Below are 18,613 nucleotides of genomic sequence, written 5' to 3'. Positions count from 1 at the left end.
GCCTCAACGTGCAAGTGAGGCAGAGAGAGAACCCCGTTTGGAAGGCTCTGGCTTCTCTAGGGCCGCAGCTGGTGCAACTGCGTACAACTCAGAAAATGATGCCCTTTTCTCTCTGGGTGGCGTGGCTTGGTAAATGGAGCCCAAGTGGAACTTCAGCTCACCCTTGTCCCCCATCTTGTGCAGTGCCCAACCTTCCCAACTGTACACGGCGGCCCTGCTTTTCCGTGGCGGAGAGAACGCAAGAAAGAGAGAAGAGTGTTTGTTCACTTTCATTTTGCATCTCCCTTTCAAGGGCTCCTTTAAGTGACAAGGAAGGAGAGGTCAGGGTGGGGTGGGGTGGGCAGGCATCGGGGAGCCGGGCTTGCGGGGGACAGAGGGCAGGCCTGGAATCATTTCAAGTCCTTCTGTGCAAACACACGTGTGTGCTGTGGGTCCACATTATTTACCCAAGCAGAGCCAACAGCCCGCTCTATCCCTGGGTCCCCGCCCCAGCCTGTGTCCACACCCTACCCCCTGGGTGGCCCCACCCCTGGAGAGCCCCTCTCAACCCCACCCTTCCCTCATCACCCCCTTCCTGCTTCCCGCCCCATCCACGTCCCCAGAACTCCCCGGCCTGCCACGTTAGGACAGTCCCTGCCAACACCTTGGGCCGGGTGCCAGGGAGACGGAACCTTTCCCGAGAAGCGGGGGAACTTGCTTCCCTCGTGGCCCTCCTGTTTGCTTGGCCTCGGCCACAGGTAGGATGGGAGGCAGCTGCTGTGCTTCGGGGCACAGTGTGAGGGGTCAGTGAGGATGAATGGGCAGGACAGGTGGCAGCATTTGCCAGGTGGGGACGTGATGACACATCCCTGACACATTTGTCAAGTGAGCTTTGAAGCCCTCGCCTTCGTTCCCTCCCGGGAGAGCGGCAGCTCAGGCCTTAGGCTCATTCCTACGCTGTGGTGGGGAAGTTATGGTGCAGAGAACTAAAAGACTTCCGGCTCCTGGCCCGGGGCTCCTTCACCAGCAGAGAACTCCCACCTCCTCCTCCACACCCCACATTCCAGCTCCCCGTCACCTTGCTCCTAAACGCCAAGGAACCTGCTCTCAACCAAGGCTTGGTCCCAGCTCCAACACCTATCTAGTGAAAAAAAAGTTAATGATTAACCATGCGGCAGGAGGCAAGAGCCGATTGTCCGCAGGTGGGGAGGTGGTGCAGAAGGCTCGGACCCCGGCAGCCAAGCGTGGGGGACCTGGGTTTACTGATCAGGGAGCCAGGGGCTGGTGTGCCCAGCCTGCATCCCTGGCACCTCCTCCAGGCTCTAGGACTGGACTTGGGAGGGAAGAGAACACACGGGGAGCACCTCCTGGGCCCAGAGCGTTGGTACATGTTACCCTTTTACTACCCACAGGGGACTCGAGAGCCCTGTTTTATAGACGTGGACTGTGAGGCTCAGAGAGGTTGTGCAGCTTTTGCCCGAGGTCCCCAGCTGGCCATGTGCGGGCTCTGCTCATTGTACCACGTTCCCTCTGAGGCTCCGGACGGTCCCATCTTCCCAGGGTCCTGCCCACCTCCTGATCAGGTAGCTTGGTCCTCCAAAGTTCCTGCCCGCCTCCTAGCTGCTCACTCCACTGCACTGTCAAGTTCATTTCCCTCCAAAACCCTTTCATCAGGCACCCCTGGGCTCTAGAACCTCCCATGGTTCCCCACTGCCTGCCCTGCCTGATCCCAGTGGCTGGCGCCTACCTCTGAGCCAGATAATCAGAGCTGGAAGGGACCGTATACTATGTGATCCCTATAGATGGGAACAGTGAAGGCCAGAGCGGGAAACAGATGTATTCAGTGGTTAAGGGCAGGGTCTGGACCAGAACCAGAGATCAACATGGTGACCACATATCCAGGCTCTGATGAGAACGGTGCTTCTCCCTTGGCCCCTGTGCTGTGGGCATGACATGGCTATTTTCTCTTGTTTTGTCGTCCCCCTGCCCAAGATGCCCCTTTCTTCTCATCACAGTTTAGCCCAAAACCCTCCTCCCCCAGGGAGCCGTCCCCAGCAGCTTTCTCCTCTGACTTTCCAGCTCTCCCCATTTGTGCCATGCAATTCAGCTGTGATTACATTCATGGGTGATTGTCTACCCATGGGGACACATGTGCCCTGGGAAAATAAGGCTCAGAGAGTGGCAGGGATGTGTCCACAGTCACACAGCAGAGCCAGGACCACTGCACCATAGGCCTAGGGTCCTGGGACAAGCCCAGGCTTTGCCAGGTCCAGGTCCCTCCTGACAGCCTCTGGCCCCGAGGGGCTGCCCGTCTCCTGAGCAATGGCTCCAGCTTCCAAACCTCGAGCTGGTCTTTTCTGGATTAAGCCACGTGTCTGGATTAAGGCTCAGCATGTCCTGCCTCCCTCCTGCCTCAGAGGTACTGGCTCTGACTCCAGACAAAGAAATTTGATAACAGCTGGCGGAGGCCAAGGCCCAGAAACAAGGCGGATTCGCAGGGTAGCAGCCAGAGGGATTAGCCACCTGGGCCACTTCTTTTCAGTGCCTCGAATTCTCCCAGGAAGGCAGAGCAAGGAGAGAAGGCAGAGGGACCCAAAGTTAGAGACTTACAGCAGCTGTTTCCTGCCCCTTGGGAGGCAACTCCCCGGCCTCCAGGTTCTCACTCCCATCCTGACATGCAAAAGATGCTCAGATATCTCCTAAAACCACAGCCCCAGGGAAATGGAGTTACCAGAGTCTTTACTAAGGCCCTGGGCTGTCATGGGGTTGGAGCCTGTCTCTCACGTCCTGCTCAATCCAGGCTCAGATCTTACCCCCAAGGGGGTGGTGGGTAGGGTAAATATGCCTGAGCCCCCACCTCAATCCTGAGACACAACCTTAGTCTGCCCAGAGCCCAGCACCCCAGCTGCAGGCCCCGTGAGAAGAGCGCTGAGGGCGAGAGGCTGGGGCCAGGGTGAGACAGAGCCTGCCACTCTGCCCAGAGCCGCCTACTCCACCAACTGGGGGCAGACCTCCTCCAGTTTCCCCACTGTTGTCAGCCCTTCCCTCCCTCCCTCCAAACCTCTGGGCCTGCATTCATGGGTTGGAATCAGGGGGCTTTGGGGGTGCGATCAGGACCTGGCCAGGAGCCATGCAGAGTGGGCAGGGGCCACAGGGGCCTGTCCCCCCAACCCCCAGTCAGCTGGTCAGCACCTTGGAGAGAAGCCGGGCCTGCCCAATCCAGTGCCCTGGGCCTGCCTGCACCTGTCTAGCTTCCTTGAACCCTCCCTGCCTCTGGCCTCAGCCTTCCTGCTCCCCTAGACATTCCCTTCCCACGCTGCTACTCTCCCTCCAGCCCCCTCACTGCTCCTTGGACAACTCCTGCCCTCCCATGAAAACCCAGCTCCCTCGTCCTTTGAAACTGCTCTTCATACTAGCTGGATCCAGGGAATTCCCTGGCGGTCCAGTGGTTAGGACTCCACGCTTTCATTGCTGAGGGCGCGGGTTTGATCCCTGGTCAGGGAACTAAGATCCCACATGCTGCGTGGCGCGGGCAAAAAAAGGAAAAGAAAAGAAGAGAAACTAGCTGGATCCAATTAGCAGGAGCAAAGGTTCAACTTGGGAAGATTTAACTTGGGGAGCCAGCCCACGGGCCCAGGGAGACTTGGGAGTAGGGAGTTAGGGAACAGGGCCAGGTAGCAGGAGGATGGGGGACAGGAAACAAACGAGTCAGGTAACATCAAGGAATTATGGTCAGGTCTGCTTTGCCCACAGTTCCCAGGGGCAGCCAGGAGCCCGAAGGCACGTTTGTACCAGCACTGTCTCCCATTTGCTCCCGTGGTGTGGGTACCATGGGCATCCAACACCCCCAATCCCCCCCCACACACCCCGCCACTGACATCGCCTCCAACTCTTCCAGGGACAAAGTGAAGTCCAACTAAATAAACTGCTTTGGCTCTCCCACTGTCTTCTGGGGCAGTGGCGCAGCCAGGATTATTCCCACCTGACAGGCAGGGGGCGGTGGCTGCCTCAGGGCACGTGTCCATGGTGACCGGGCAGGGATTGGAACTCAAGGTGCCCTCTTTCCAGATGGTGCTGATGACTTGGCATTTTCCGACCTCTAGGATCACCCCTGCTGACCACCCCTGTCGCCTCGCTCAGGCTACCTGCGGGCCCAGCCCTAGAAAACCCCAGCCCCACAAAAGTCGCCCTGGGGGGGTCTGGGTGGCACCGATGCCTGAAGCCTGGAGGTACGGGGACCCACCTCAGCCCCAAGCTCACCCCTGTATTTGAGTTTGCTCCAAAGGGTGTGTGGTCTGGAAAGAACTCGAGGCCTCAGCATCTGGAGATGTGGATTCATATTCTGCCCTGTTCCCACCATATGTAAGGCCCTGGGCAGCCCCTGGTCCCCTCTGGGCCTCAGTCTCCTCCTCTGTTCTCCCACTGGGTAAGTCATCTCCCAGAGCTTTTCTGGCCCAGACACTGTCTGGAGTCTATGACCCCATGACCTCCGTCTTGCCTGTCAGCCTGACTTGGAATGGAAGTCAGAGGCAGGAAGAGCTGGATCTCAGCAGCCCTCAGACCAACTCGCTGCCCCAAGAGCAGAGACCTGGGCCCCACCCCTGTCACCAGTCCCAGGTGCTGGGACCCTAACCCAGACTGTCACTCCCAGACCACTCTCCTCAACCCCAGAGCTGGAGGGAAAAGGAAGGGCCCCTTCGATTCTGGTGGTGCCCAGAGAAACCTCATTACTCCATTCTACAGCCCGGGGTGGGCTCTGGTCCATTAGGCCCCCACCAGAGTCCCTGGCCTGGAAGGAGTGATCCAGAGGGAAGAGGAGGCTCACCTTCCCCTAGTCCAGAGGCCCCTGAGAAGCGGGAGAGGAGAATCTGGCAGGGGGCACCTCCTGGGCTGGGAACATGCAAACGAGGCAGGGGAAGGAGATTGGCATTAAATGTCAGGAAGAGCCCAGGGCAACTCGGCTTGTGCAAAGTTTGCTTTGGGAAGAGTTGTTCCACCCGACAGGTCACTCACCTGGCTGGGGGCACAGGGTGGGGCATGAAATGTGGTGTGGGTGGGGGCAGGGGGAGGGTCCCGCACTGTTTGGAGCCCTGACTCCCTGCTCTCTAGGTCTGGCACTGGGGCAAGAGACTCAGTTGTCCCATCTATTGAATTGTCTGTCAAGAGCATGTCTTAAAGGGGTTGTGGTGATTGAGGGGGAGGGCAAATGGAAATTCCTTGTGAATTATGATGGGCTGAGCAGGCATGAAGGTGGCACCTGGGAGCAGGTGAGGGGATGGGACTGGAGAAGAGGGGAGGGAAAGGTAATAAGGTGAAGAGTGAGGGGAATAAAGGAAGAAGCAGGTGGTGATGGTGGAGGGAGGGGCAGGGCCAAAGGGTGGAGTCTGGGGGAGAGCTGAAAACGGTGGTGGGAGAGGCCTGGACCTTGCTCCGAGGTCAGCCTGCTCTCTAGCCCAGACCAGGGCAGCTGCTGGCCTCACTCACTCCTCCCTGGCCTCTAGGAGGAGCCAGAGCCAGAGTCCCCTACCTCCCCTGACCTCAGCCTAGGAGACAAGGCTGGGAAAGCACACAAGTCTTGTAAAGCTGGCAAATCCAGACAGACAGCCTGCCTCCACCAGCTCCTACACAGCCTTCAAAACCCCACTCCAGGTTGCCTCTTCCATGAAGCCTCCGTTAACAAAGGAGGCCACCTTGTCCAACCCTCTCATTTCACAGACAAGGAGCTGCAAGTGCAGGGAGGAAAAGTGACTTGCCTAGGGTCACACACTGTGGGTCCTAACCTGCCCCTTCTTGCCCTCCACCGGAGGGCCTTGTCCCCAGGTTATACTCAAGCTGCACCAAGTCGTTTAGCACAAAGTTGTGCTCTAGTTGTTTCAGGGTTATTAATGTTTTAACTGCAGTGACCTCAGTGGCAGACAGTGGGTTCTCCTGGTTCTTCTACTTACTGCCAGCATCACACATTCTGCATTGACTGAGCATCTACTGAGTGCCACCCTATTCTCTCAGGCTCGGTTGACAAGAGAAGTTCTATAATTCAGAGGGTCCTTGTGACAACCAAATGACATCACATCTGCCAACGTGTTTTATAATCAGTAATACAATAACCAAGTCTGGCAGGGACTGAGTTTTCAGCTCTGGGACCCTCATAGCGCCTGTCAGGCTCTCAAAGGGGAGGGTGGTCGCCCACCCCGCGAGAGACCACCCCAACCTCCCTGGGGGCTCTGAGGATGCTCCCTCTCCCCGAAGTTCCCTGAGTTGGGGGTGGGCGGGCTCCAAGCTGGGAGTTCCTGGCTCCAACCCCTCCCCCAGGTGGGCAGGGGTCGAGTGGGACTGGCCAGCCAGGCTGAGCCGTGGCCTGGGCACCCCCGTCTGGTGGGGGGTCTCCTGCCCATCCCTGCCCGCCACCTTGGGACTGGCGCAGCTCGGATGCCTGTTTGCTTTGTTACTCAGCCGAGCAGCTGGTGTGGGGAGATGTTGCTTTATTGGGGGTTGCTGTGAAGCTGTTTATTGGGGAGGTGGGGGCAGGAAATGAGGCCAAGTCCCAGGCCTAAGCAAGAAGGAACAGAAAGGCCATGACCATCATACAGGGGACAGGCCACTCGACGCCTGTGGCCTGGGTGCGGGCTGCTGGCTGGGCCCAGAGGGCAGCGAGGTGAGAGGCCCGGGACTAGCTCAGGGTGCTTCCCCCTCCCCAACATGCACAAGCACGCACGCATGCACACACCTTGTCCAGCTTAGGGGGAGCCCCCAGCCATCCAGACCCTTCAGCTTTCTACCCTGTCATCCTCACCACCCACTTCCCTCTCTCCCCACAGGAGGCATCTGGCAAATCTAGAAATGAGCACCTTCAAGCACCCCTGTCCCTCCACAACCCATTGCTTTCCTCACGTGCCCAGACTCCGGTCCACAGGCCCCATGCTTCCCTGGGGACCCAAGCACCCAGGTGGTTACTCCCCAGCTTCCCAGATCCCCTGGCTCCTGTGCCCACCACTGCCCCACCCAGCCCCTGGGTTCTGGGACTGTACCCCTTGCTGCAACCTGGACCCTGGCCCTGGCCCTGAGCCTCTAGGCTCCAGCAAACCCCTGCCAACTCGTGACTAGGCCCCAGAGAGACCCTTCCCTTGGCAGAGCAGCTGTGGCTGGCAGCAGCAGAAAGGCTGCTTGTGTTTCGTTAGCCAAGCAGAACTGGCCCGGTCTCAGGGCTGCGGCTCCGCACCTACAAAGCTGCCTCCCCTCAGGCTGGACAAGGCTGGGCTCAATGTGGAGCCCAGATGGGGTCGTCACAGACATGGGGTACCCCAGGCCTCTCCAGGCCAGGGGGGCTCACCCAGGCTCTGGGGTCAGCCCAGGGAGGCAGACTGGGCAGCATGCAGAGGGATCAGGGGCTTCTGAAGGTGAAGGACCCAGATCAGGGTCACTGATGTCCAGGAGACCAGTTCTGGCTTTGAAAGCACCCTCAACCACCCACCTCCCCACTGCTGGCAGGGGAAGGCCGCCATGGCAGGGCACTGCCCCCCACTGGACTTACCCGTTAGCTGCCTGGTGCCCAAGGAGTCGTCTGCTGCAGTGCCAACCTCAGGGGCCAGGAGGAGGTGTGGGCAGCTTGGGTCACTGCTGGGTCTCAGCCAGGCATCTGGGGGGCCAGTGGTACCAGGGGCCAGCAGGGCTGGGGTCAGAGGTGGCAATCGGGTGGGCCGCTGGGGGCCTGGCCACCCTCGAGGTGTGGCCCTCTGAGATCTCAGGGCTGCGTGCCCTTGTAGGGAGCCCCCTGCCCCCAGTCCAGGGCCACCTGCTGACACCACAGCAAGACCCAGCCGGAGGGGCTTACGAGGGAGGCCACGGTGGGCTCAGGGGACTGGGTCTGTGAGGCAGTGTGGACACGGGCAGAGTGCAGGAATGTGCTGGGAGGAAGTCAGGCAGCATGAGATGAAGAGTTGGCTGGGGCCTGATTTCCCATTATAAGTAATCCTTCCTTATTTACCTGAACAAATACGCTCCCTGCTTACCTCAGACTACAGGCGGGCTCCTGGTTAACCCTTGCAGGTCTCTGCCTCCTTGCTGGGGGACCCACACCCTGGCAGCCAGGGAACTCACTCACTCACTCATTCATTCATTCACTCACTTGTTCATTAGTTGATGCATAGCTACAGAGCTCATCTCGTGTGCAAGGCACTGGGGATATATTGAGAGGGATCAGCCAAGGGTGGGGGACAGTTGAGCAAGCAGCATTGGAAAAAGCCCAGTGGAGGGCTGTGGGAGAACAATGAGGGTGGGCACCTGGCAAGGGAAATCAGTGAGGGCTTCCTGGAGGAGGTGTTATCTGGCTCCCCAGGTCAGGGATGGAGGGAGCTTTCAGAGAACCCTGGGGAAAGGGACCTGAGGCTCATGGGCTCACCCACCCCATGCTCTCTGTGCCCCACAGGCCTGGCACAGGCCTGTCATACACTGGTGCTCAGGAAGGACTGGTAGCTCGTTTTCCCAGGCCTGGAGTGGCGGTCAGCCAGCAGCAGCTTGCTCTCCACAGTCCCTGTAGAGGGAGGGAATGAGGTACCCAAGCCCAGGCACCCACTGCCCGGGCTCCTCCACCTCCACGAGTCCAAGGAAGGCCGTGTAGCTGAGCTCTCAGCTTCTTCCTCATCCTGCCCTGGGTTGAGGGTTGTCCCCGGAGGGCAGAGTCTGGCATTTCCTTCCTCTGGATCACCTTAGAAGGGCGCAGAGCATCTGCAACCCCCATGCTGTCAGATGGAGGCGTTTTAGTGTTATTTTCCAATTTCAGAAGTAACTGTGTGACTGCCTACAGTATGAGTATTCTAGGGCTTCAGGAAGATTCCAGGGTCTTCAGAACTAGCCCCCTCACCCTAACCGATGCCAAATTTCTCCAACATATGGTTGCACTTTTCACCCTGGAGAGCCTATGCTTAGGTGTTATCAGAGTTATCAGAGTCGTTCCCCAGAGAAGGTTGAGGTGGGATGGGATGGAGGTCAGGGAGGTAACACAAGGTCCTAAAGTGGCTACAGTTGACCATCCCAGCCCTCCAGGATCAAGCAAAAAGAAAGACCTCCTACATTCCCAGGTGGGACCTCCTCTCCACTCTCACAGAAGCTTGTGCTTATATCAGCACTCTGATGCAGTAATACTAATGGTCACTGAGCAATTATTATATGCCAGGCACTGTTCATAGCTCATGAGATACTAAGGTATTAATCATATTAGTACTATAGCATGGGTAAGTACAAGGAGTATCCAATAAATGCTTATTGAAGGGATGGGGTATCAGAGATAGTTACCCCCAATGTCCATTTTCCTCTGTAAACAAGCCCTACTTTTCACCTGGGAACTTGGCTACCTGGAATTAAAACTATCCCAGACTCCCTTGCAGCTAGTTGTGTGACTAAGTAGAAGTGTCATGTGTCATTTTCTAGGAATCTTTCTTTTTTTTTTTTTTTTTTTTTTGCTGTACGCAGGTCTCTCACTGTTGTGGCCTCTCCCATTGCGGAGCACAGGCTCTGGACGCGCAGGCTCAGCGACCATGGCTCACGGGCCCAGCCGCTCCGCGGCATGTGGGATCTTCCCGGACTGGGGCACGAACCCATGTCACCTGCATCGGCAGGCGGACTCTCAACCACTGCGCCACCAGGGAAGCCCTAGGAATCTTTCTTAAAAGTAAAGTACCAAGAAAAAAAAAAAAGTAAACTAGCATGTACCATTCACCTCCTTCTTCTTTATCCTTCCTCTGTCTTACTGCCTTCATGGTCTTGTCTTCAAGACAAGACCTTACTTGTCTTCATGGTCCAAAATGCAGCTGTGATGGCTGGAATCTTGGCTGCCATTTTGGACCATGAAGACAAGATGGAGGAGCAGTGAGCTGGAAGGAGCTTAGGTCTCTGAGGACTGCATAAAACCTTCAAACTGGCTTTGGACCGCCTGCCTCAGGACTTTTATGAGAAAAATAGACCTTTGGCTTTTGTTAAGTGGGGTCTTTATTATTCAAAGCCCAGTCTGATTCTATTTGAGATAGACCAGAAGATGGGGAGATAGATGAAGATAGAATACTCTTGCAGCCAGAGAGGATATTTCACTGCTGGGTGGCATTTGTAAGGGGACTGATTATACTACAGAAAACCCTGATTTTGGGAAGGCTGCCCCTTGAATGCTGGTACAGCTTTGCTCTGGGACCAAAGGAGCACTTCATAGGTGTCCTCAGGAATGAGTAGGCCTGAATGGATGGGCCAGACTAAGCTGTGCTAAGCATGGACTGTGATTCTACCAGCCCAGGCCTGGAGTAAGGAAACAAAGGGTGCCTCTGGAAGCTCGAAAGATCCAAGAGGTAGCAAGGAGAGGACTCTCCATCTGCTCAGCTGGGGCTCACATGGGCTAAGGTGCTAAGAGGCTGCTTGGGGTGGATGTCAGTGGTGGGCTCAAGGCAGTTTGGTGCCCACCTGGGGCAACTCCGGTGGGCTCCAGGGGAAGGGAGGGCCAATTAGGGGACTCTGGGTGACACACACCCCTCAGCACCTTGATCCATCCAGCATGGTGTTGTGACACCAGCTCAGGATCTGACCCGAATACACATCCTAGTTCTGTCGCCTTCCAGCTTTGTGACTTTGGCTGGAACCTGCTGGACTCCCCTCTGCCCATGCCCTGGGAACCCTCAGAGCTGTGGTGAGGGGTGAGATAATGTTGTGAAAGTGCTCTGTGAACAAGCAAGTTCCAGGGCTTGCTGACCACCAACTACAGGCCACGTCATTTACTCCCCACAGCAGCCCTTCCAGGTAACTATTACTGTGCCCATTTTTCAGGTGAAGAAACTGAGGCCCAAATGTTTAAAATGCCTTGCCCAAGGTCATAGCTGGGAAGCAGATATAAGCTCAAATCTGAAGTTTCCTCAATCACCTTGCGCCTGATAGGACCCTCTTACTACCCGCCTTGTCCCCTTGGGGTCAAGTCCCAGGTCTCTCGCACAGGTCATTTGGTCTACTAGACCTCCTGCCTCCTGCCCACAGCTCCTCAAGGCTGGTCCTCCTCTTCAATTCTCCTCTGGCCAAACCCTCAGGGGGTGAAATGTGCCCCCTCCTGTTCTCCCCCATCCAGACCCCACCCATCTGTTACGGGCAATACCTTCTCTACATCACCTGCTGCAGACCTGGGGTCCAACACACCACCCACTCCATCCTGGAACTTTGCTCTGACCTACTGAGATAACATTCCCTCTGGTCACTGGGGTTTCTAAGCCCTGAGAGTGAGTATTGGGAGCTGTCACCTCCAGGGGGTGTGAGCTGAGACAGCCAGAGGAGCCTGGCAGAGCCATCACTCCATGGACACCTGGATGAACCAGTAATGCTCTTTTTCTGTTGTTCAAATGGAGCTGAGTTCCTTCTACTTCGATTGAAAGCATCCTCATCCTTCGAGCCCCATCTCAAGAGCTTTCTCCTCCAGAAAGCTTTCCCACGTCCCCTCTAGTGCTTGCAGACCTCACATGTCCCAATTCTTTGTGCTCTAATTGTTTCCCAGTGCTTCTTTTCTTCCCAAGATTCTACTCCTCGAGGGCAGGGACCCTCGAGCAGCCCGCAGCCTCAGACCCAACACAGATTATGATTTCTGGAGCAGCCAGCTCCAGAGCTTCCCTCCCTGCGTGCATCCTCTCTTGCACTAGTCCATCAGAGAGTGAAGAGCGCTGGATGGGAGGCAGGCCCCAGGGCTTGGTTTGGCGCTGCCATTTACTAGCCCCCTCTGGGCCTCCCTCACCTCCCCTGTGAAATGGAAATAATACTTGCCCTGCTGATCCTGCCTTGGGGGATCCTGGTGGGGCCTTGTGATGGGTGAATGACAAATGACAAAGGAAGTGGATGTACTTTGGAAAGGGCAGTCTGTCTTTGTCTGTTGGTCAGTTGGTCAGTGAGATTGCTGCCTCCATCTCCTTGGATCCCCACCCTCCTAGGAGCTGTAGCCTGGGAGTGATGGCAAGGACAAGGCTGGGACCTGCGTCAGCCACAGAGAGACAGGGCTTCCAGTTGGTTCTTGCCCTCCCCCTGCCTGGTGGACACCAGGCCCTGCCCTGCCCCAGACTCCAGCTATGAGAAGGGAACAGCCTGGGAAAGGGCTCCCTTGCTGAAGAGTCTGGGGCTGGTCACCCAGATGGGGCCGTGGGGGCAGTGTGGGCAGAAAGCCTGGTTTGTGGGACCCAGAGACCACCCAGCCCTTGCAGTCCAGAGGAAGCCCCTGAGACCAGAGGGGTTAGGGGACAGACCTGAAGGACACACAGTAGGGTGGGGATCTGAGTCCAGACCCCAACCATGCTCTGGATGGGGGGCATGCACTATCTCATCTCATCCTAGTAAGTCCAGCAACTGGCGGCTTCACTGACCTTTCTCACGGCAGATGAGGAACAGAGGCTCCAAAGTCAAGGCTGGGAAGTGGCAGAGGCAGGATTCGGGCTGGGTCTGCTGGAGTCGTCTTTCCAGGACACTGTACTGCAGCTGGATGGTGGACGAGGAGACCAGGAATAGCCAACGGGCGGGGGGGCTGTGTCCTCAGGCCCACATATCCATGCATTGCATTTCCATCACCTGGAGCACGCAGGGCCCCCTGGGCCATGACATGGTGCTCTGCGCAGGCCAGCAAGCATTTACTGAGCACCTATTCTGTGCCAGGCCCTGGACAGGCACTAGGGGCAGGGTGGCCGGGCACAATCTGTCCTGTAGGTGTTCATGGCCTGGTGGCCTCAGAGGGCACAGATGACCTCCAGCATCTCTCCCATCTGTGGGTTACTGGTTTCAGGAGCACCTTACTGTGTGCATGACCCTCTCCACTCTGGGAAAAACCAAAAGGTAGGAGATGCCAAAGGCTTTCCCAGCTCGGGGCCTGGCTCCCCAGGCCCTGGGCTTCCTCACCAATGCCATCTCCTCCTCCTCCTCAGACACTCCCCCCAACCGTGGCTGAGTAGATGGGCCAGTCTTTCCTGTGTCCAAGGCCTGGTTGTACCCACCCTTCCAACCCCGACACACACTCTTGCCTATAGCCTCATCCACCCACCCCATCACTGATTCACACCTGGGATGCCATCTAAGGAGGCCTCACTCCACCCCAGGGCCCCAGCACAGCTCTCAGGGTACCCAGACTTCCCTGTGAACTGAGTCATGCAGAGCTCCTGCCAGAGATGGGCTCCAAGCCTGCGGAACACTGCAGGCCTATCTGGGGGTCAAAGAAGACACACACATACATGCACAAACACACGCACACACACACACACACACACACACACACACACACACGGAACATCCTCTCCTCCCCCTTAGGCCCCTGCGATGGTACAGCAGGGTGCTGTCCCAAGATACAACCTCAGCCCTGGCCTGATCTCTGCCTTCTGAATCCATTCACTCCACACATATGTGCTGAAGGCCTACTGTGGGCCAGGCATGGTTCCCTGGGACATAGCACTGAACTTTGGTTGGTTTACATTCTAGAGGAGAAAGATAGTCAACAGGAAAAGTAATAAATGAGTAAATTATATAGTACCCTAGACTCTGATGAGTGCCATGAAAAACAGGGTGTCAGGGGTGCTGGGTGGGGCATGGGGAGCAGCATGAAATATGGTGGTCAGGGCAGACCTCCTTGAGAAGGTGGGATTTGAGCAAAAACAGGAAGCCCTGAGTAACCTGTAAGCATTCCAGGTAGGGGCAAAGCTTGAGCAAAGGCCCTGAGGTGGGCTCATGCCTGGTGTGTTTGAGGAACGTCAGGAAGCCGGTGTGGCTTGCGCAGAGAGCGGGGAGTGGAGAGGGAAAAGGCCAGGGAGGCAGCGTGGCCAGATGGCAGGGCCTGGAAGCCTTGGCCCCTCAATTTCCCGGGTCCTCCTGCCAAGCACCTCCCTTATCCGGGGCTCACTATGAGCCCGGGGCCACGTCAGTTGCTCTACAGAGCGTAACTCATGTCAGTGTCCTGACAGCCCTTGGAGGCAGCACCCCTCTCATCAGTGTCCCTATTCAAACATCAGTGAGGAAACTGAGGCAGGGAGAGGGAGGCAGCTCACCTGGCGAGCCGTGGAGCCAGGAGCCGAAGCCAAGCCTGGCCCTCGGCCGTGGCAGCCCCCCCCCACCTCGGTGCGTCAGTCGCCCCTCCCGACCCCGCTCCCGGGTGCCAGGTACACCCCCTGGCCCGGCCCCTCGTGGGGGGTGGAGGTAGAGGGGCCGCGTCACTACCCACGCCCGCGAGCTGGCTGCTGCCTTTTCCCCATTAGTGCGGGGCTGGCAGCCCTGACAAAACCGCAGGCCCAGATAAGAGCACAATTGAACCTGTTTTGCTCGCAGGCCGGCAGGGGGGCTGGGCCGAGGGGTGGTGGGAAGTGAGGGGAGGCCGCTGGCAGCGCCCCGGTCCTGCTATCAGCGGCCCTGCCCCATTAGCCCCTTTGAAATTTACCCACCTTATCAGGGCTGCGTGCTTTCCGAGTCGGGGGCAGGCGGGCCTTCGTGTCCCGACCAGGAGGCTGCCTTCCGCCCGCTTGCCCGCCCCAGGAGATGATGAGGGGGGCCGCAAGCTGGGAAGGGGCCCCTCTCTCACACGGGCTCAGGCTGCCCGGTCACTGCCCGGTGGGCGCCTCCCAGGCAGAGGGACACCCTGCCCAGGCGCCCCCTCTCACCCTGCCCTGACACTGCACCTCACGCCCAGACTGCAGCACCCACTCTCCAGTCCCCCTCCTTGGCCGCCCAGGCCTGTTACATGGCCGACCCCCGAGTCACACCCTCAGCAAACGTTTATTTGCTGAGCACCTGCTGCCCGCCAGGCGCTGGGGCGCAGCAGTGAAGGGACAGACCAATCTCACTCCCCCAGTCTCACTCCCCCATGGGGAGAGACAACAAATAAACACAAATAAGTAAGCTAAGAGGGTGTCCGAAGGTGATGACTGTACAATGGGGCAAAAATGAAGCAGGGGTGTAGGATAGGAAGTGTCGGGCAATTTTAAGCGTGTGTGTGTGTGGGGTGGTGGTGAGGGGTCAGGGAAAGCCTGCCTGAGAAGGTGATATTTGAATCAAGACCTGAAGGATTCTAACTCTCTTCCTCCATGGGGTTAGAATCACAGACACAGAAGGGCTGAGCCAGGAGGATAGAGATCAACCAGTCCTCCAAGATCCCTTTATACTGAGGATCAGAGAGGGCAATGAAGTGCCCAAGGTCACACAGCACAACGGCAGCAGAGCCGAGCAGGAGTTAGAGATAGCCAGGATCTCTCTCTGCATGCTTGCTGCCCCCAGCCTGGGGCACTGCTGGGGCCCTGGGCAGGACAGTCTGGCCATTGTTGGACAGTCTGGGGGCTGGGCTGAGCCTGGGAGTGCAGCACTCACAGCCATTTGACTCTGCCTTTTGTAGACAAGGGGCCCACCACGTCGTGTTTGAGGCTGAGGGTCGGGGCTCAGGCCCTGGTTGGAGGACTGCAGGGTGCATGTGGATGGTGCTGTGGGCTGGGGGGTCTGCCCTCAGTGCCCCCTGCCCAGTGTCATGGTCCTCTGGCTCCCTTACCACCCTCTGTGTTCTCCATCTGCCTCTGGATGTCCAGGTCCACCAATGGCCTGACCTTGACAGCATGTTCTTCCAGTAGAAGCCCCTTTCTACCCCTCAACCCCCTCCCTCCTGACACACACCTGCTCTCCCGAAGGATGAGTGGCCTGGAGGGAAGAAGGGGCAGCCACGGGCATGGTGGCCTGTGCAGTCATGGGGCCAGGATGGGCAGACCCCAGGGCCTGGCTCAGGCCAGATGAGCTCTAAGGAGACAGATGAGAAAACAGAGCTGAGGGGGCTCAAACTAGTGGGCTGCTGGGTAGGCCATCCCCTCAGGGCCCTGGGGTGGTGGCGGAAGCGGTCCAGAGACCCTTAGGGCACTGTTTCTATTGAGCTGGAGAAGCCCGAAGCATCTGGGCTGCTGGGGAAGAGCACTGAGTCTGGAAATGGAGTTCAAATCCCAGCTCTGCTGCAGTCCCACAGTGTGACCTTGGGCAAGTCACTTCCCCTCTCAGCCTCAGTTTCTCTTCTCAGTGAAAGAGGAACAAGGATTCCTTCTTCAAAGGGATGCTGTAAGGAGCAAACGAGAGAAAGTGCAAGTGCCTGGCATACAGCCAGGCCCTGTCGACACTGGAAGGTTCTCCCTGTGGGGACCTCTGTCTCTGTCATCTACATTGTGGCCAGGGTTAGGGAGCACTCAGCATGTGTCAAGCACCTTAGAGGCTTTTTTTAGGACCAATGTTAATTGGATTAACCATAATCCTGGGTCTATGACCCACACTCACCAAGAGTCCATGCATGGCCCTTTCAAAAAAAATTTTTTAAAGGGATATCCCTTTTTAATTTATTTTTTATTTTTGGCTGTGTTGGGGTCTTCATTGCTGCATGCAGGCTTTCTGTAGTTGCGGCGAGTGGGGGCTACTCTTCATTGCAGTGCGCGGGCTTCTCATTGCAGTGGCTTCTCTTGTTGCGGAGCACGGGCTCTAGGTGCACAGGCTTTAGTAGTTGCAGCATGTGGGCTCAGTAGTTGCAGCACACGGGCCCTAGAGTACACAGGCTTCAGTAGTTGTGACGCTTGGGCTCAGTAGTTGTGGCTCGCGGGCTTAGTTGCTCCACGGCATATGGGATCGTCCCGGACAAGGGATTGAACCCGTGTCCCCTGCGGATTCTTAACCACTGTGCCACCAGTAAAGCCCTCAATTTTTAATCATACAATGAACACAGGGAACCCACTGCCAACCCAGAAACAAGGTTATTACCAGCAATGCTACGTGAATTAATTCATTTATTTCTCACATTTTAAAAAAGATTTATTATTTATTTATTTTTGGCTGTGTTGGGTCTTAGTTGCAGCACGCAGGATCTTCGTTGAGGCATGCGGGATCTTTCATTGCAGCGCGCGGGCCTCTCTCTAGTTGTGGCATGCGCGTTTTCTCTTCTCCAGTTGTGGCACGCAGGCTCCAGGACGTGTGGGCTCTGTAGCTGTGGCGCGCGGGCTCTCTAGTTGAGGTGTGCGAGCTCAGTAGTTGTGGCACGCGGGCTTAGTTGCCCCGCAGCACATGGGATCTTAGTTCCCCAACCAGGGATCGAACCTGCGTCCCCTGCATTGTAAGGGAGATTCTTTACCACTGGACCACCAGGGAAGTCCCTTATTTCTCACATTAATCCTCCTATACTTTGCCCCCAACTTGTCCCCATTTTACAGATGAGGAAATTGAGGCACAATTGAGGGTTCAGGGCATCCTCTCCACTGAATGGTGCTGGAGATTCATTGGGTACATTCTTCCAGTTGACTCCTGTTCTGCTCCAGAGCCCTAGATGATGAGGTTCCCACATGAGCCCCACCCCACCCCTGCCATGCTCTGTAGCTCAGCTCAGGGGGTTACAGTCATGGGCTCAGCCCCCACCTCCCTGCAGGGCCCCAGCTTGGATGCCTGGGGACACCGTGGGGAGTACCCTGGCTGGCCCCATGCTCCCTGCTGGCCTCCCCTGGCCTCCTCTCCCCGTCACCCCCCACCAAGTGCTTCCTCCAGCCCAGCTTGGTGACGTACGAGCCTGGTGCTCCTAGTCAGTCTCCTATTCTCCTTCTAGGTGCTCAAGAATAAATGAAAGAAATGAATAAGTGAATGAAATGAATGAAGATGCTAAAAGGGGAAAAGGGATATGAAAAGAAAAAAATATAAAGCATTTCTGAGGGCTGGCAGGGAGAGGTTGGGGGAAGGTGGGGTGGGACTTAGTGTTGAAAGATGTCCCTTTGCCAGCTGCTGCAGTCAGGGAGCCGCTGTGCCCTTTGGTTGTGTGGATCCGATCCTCAGATCCTACTGCCCGTGCCCTGACCCTGAGTCCTGCCCCTCCCCCATGGTGACTTTCCAGATACAGTGGCAGCCACAGGTTCCCAGAACCATCCTAAGCTGACCCAGCTAAAGCTGCTCCAGGGGCCAGGGCTGTGGGCGGCACACCCCGGCCAGGCAGCTGCACCACCAGGCAGGAAGTGCTTGGGGCTCTCATCTGCTGCCAGGAATGGCCAGCTCCTGACACAGGGTTGGCAGGGTTTGGGGTCCAGGGCAGAGTCAGGGTTAAGCTAAGATTGGGAGGTCCTGGGACCTGACGTCTCTCAACAGCAACCAGATGCAATGCTGGGAAAGCAACTTTCTTTCCTACACATGTGGGCCTTGACCTGTGTGGGGAGCTGGTCACTCTTGAGAATCTACTAAAAGCTGTAGATCTCCCACCTCAGAATACACACACAATTCCAGGGGCTCACAGACCCCCTGCAGCCCCTCCATGAACCCCAGATTAAGAGGCCCTGTCCTCCTAAGAAGAGAGTTGCCATATAATCCAGCAATCCCACTCCTGAGCATATATCTGGACAAAACTCTCATTAGAAAAGACACATATGCACCCCAGTGTTCACTGGAAACAACCTACGTGTCCATCAATAGATGAATGGATAAAGAATATATATATATACACACACCTATATATATGCAGCGGAATATTACTCAGCCATAAAAAAGAGTGAGATAATGAATGCCGTTTTCAGCAACATGGATGGACCTAAGGATTATCATACTAAGTGAAGTAAGTCAGAAAGAGAAAGACAAATACCATATGATATCACTTATATGTGGAATCTAAAATATG

The sequence above is a fragment of the Delphinapterus leucas genome, chromosome 10, assembly GCF_059928025.1.
Source record: "Delphinapterus leucas isolate spDelLeu-1000000601 "Yukka" chromosome 10, BTC_Dleu_Yukka2, whole genome shotgun sequence".
In the NCBI taxonomy this organism is placed as follows: domain Eukaryota; kingdom Metazoa; phylum Chordata; class Mammalia; order Artiodactyla; family Monodontidae; genus Delphinapterus; species Delphinapterus leucas.
Note: the sequence above shows the minus strand (reverse complement) of the source record.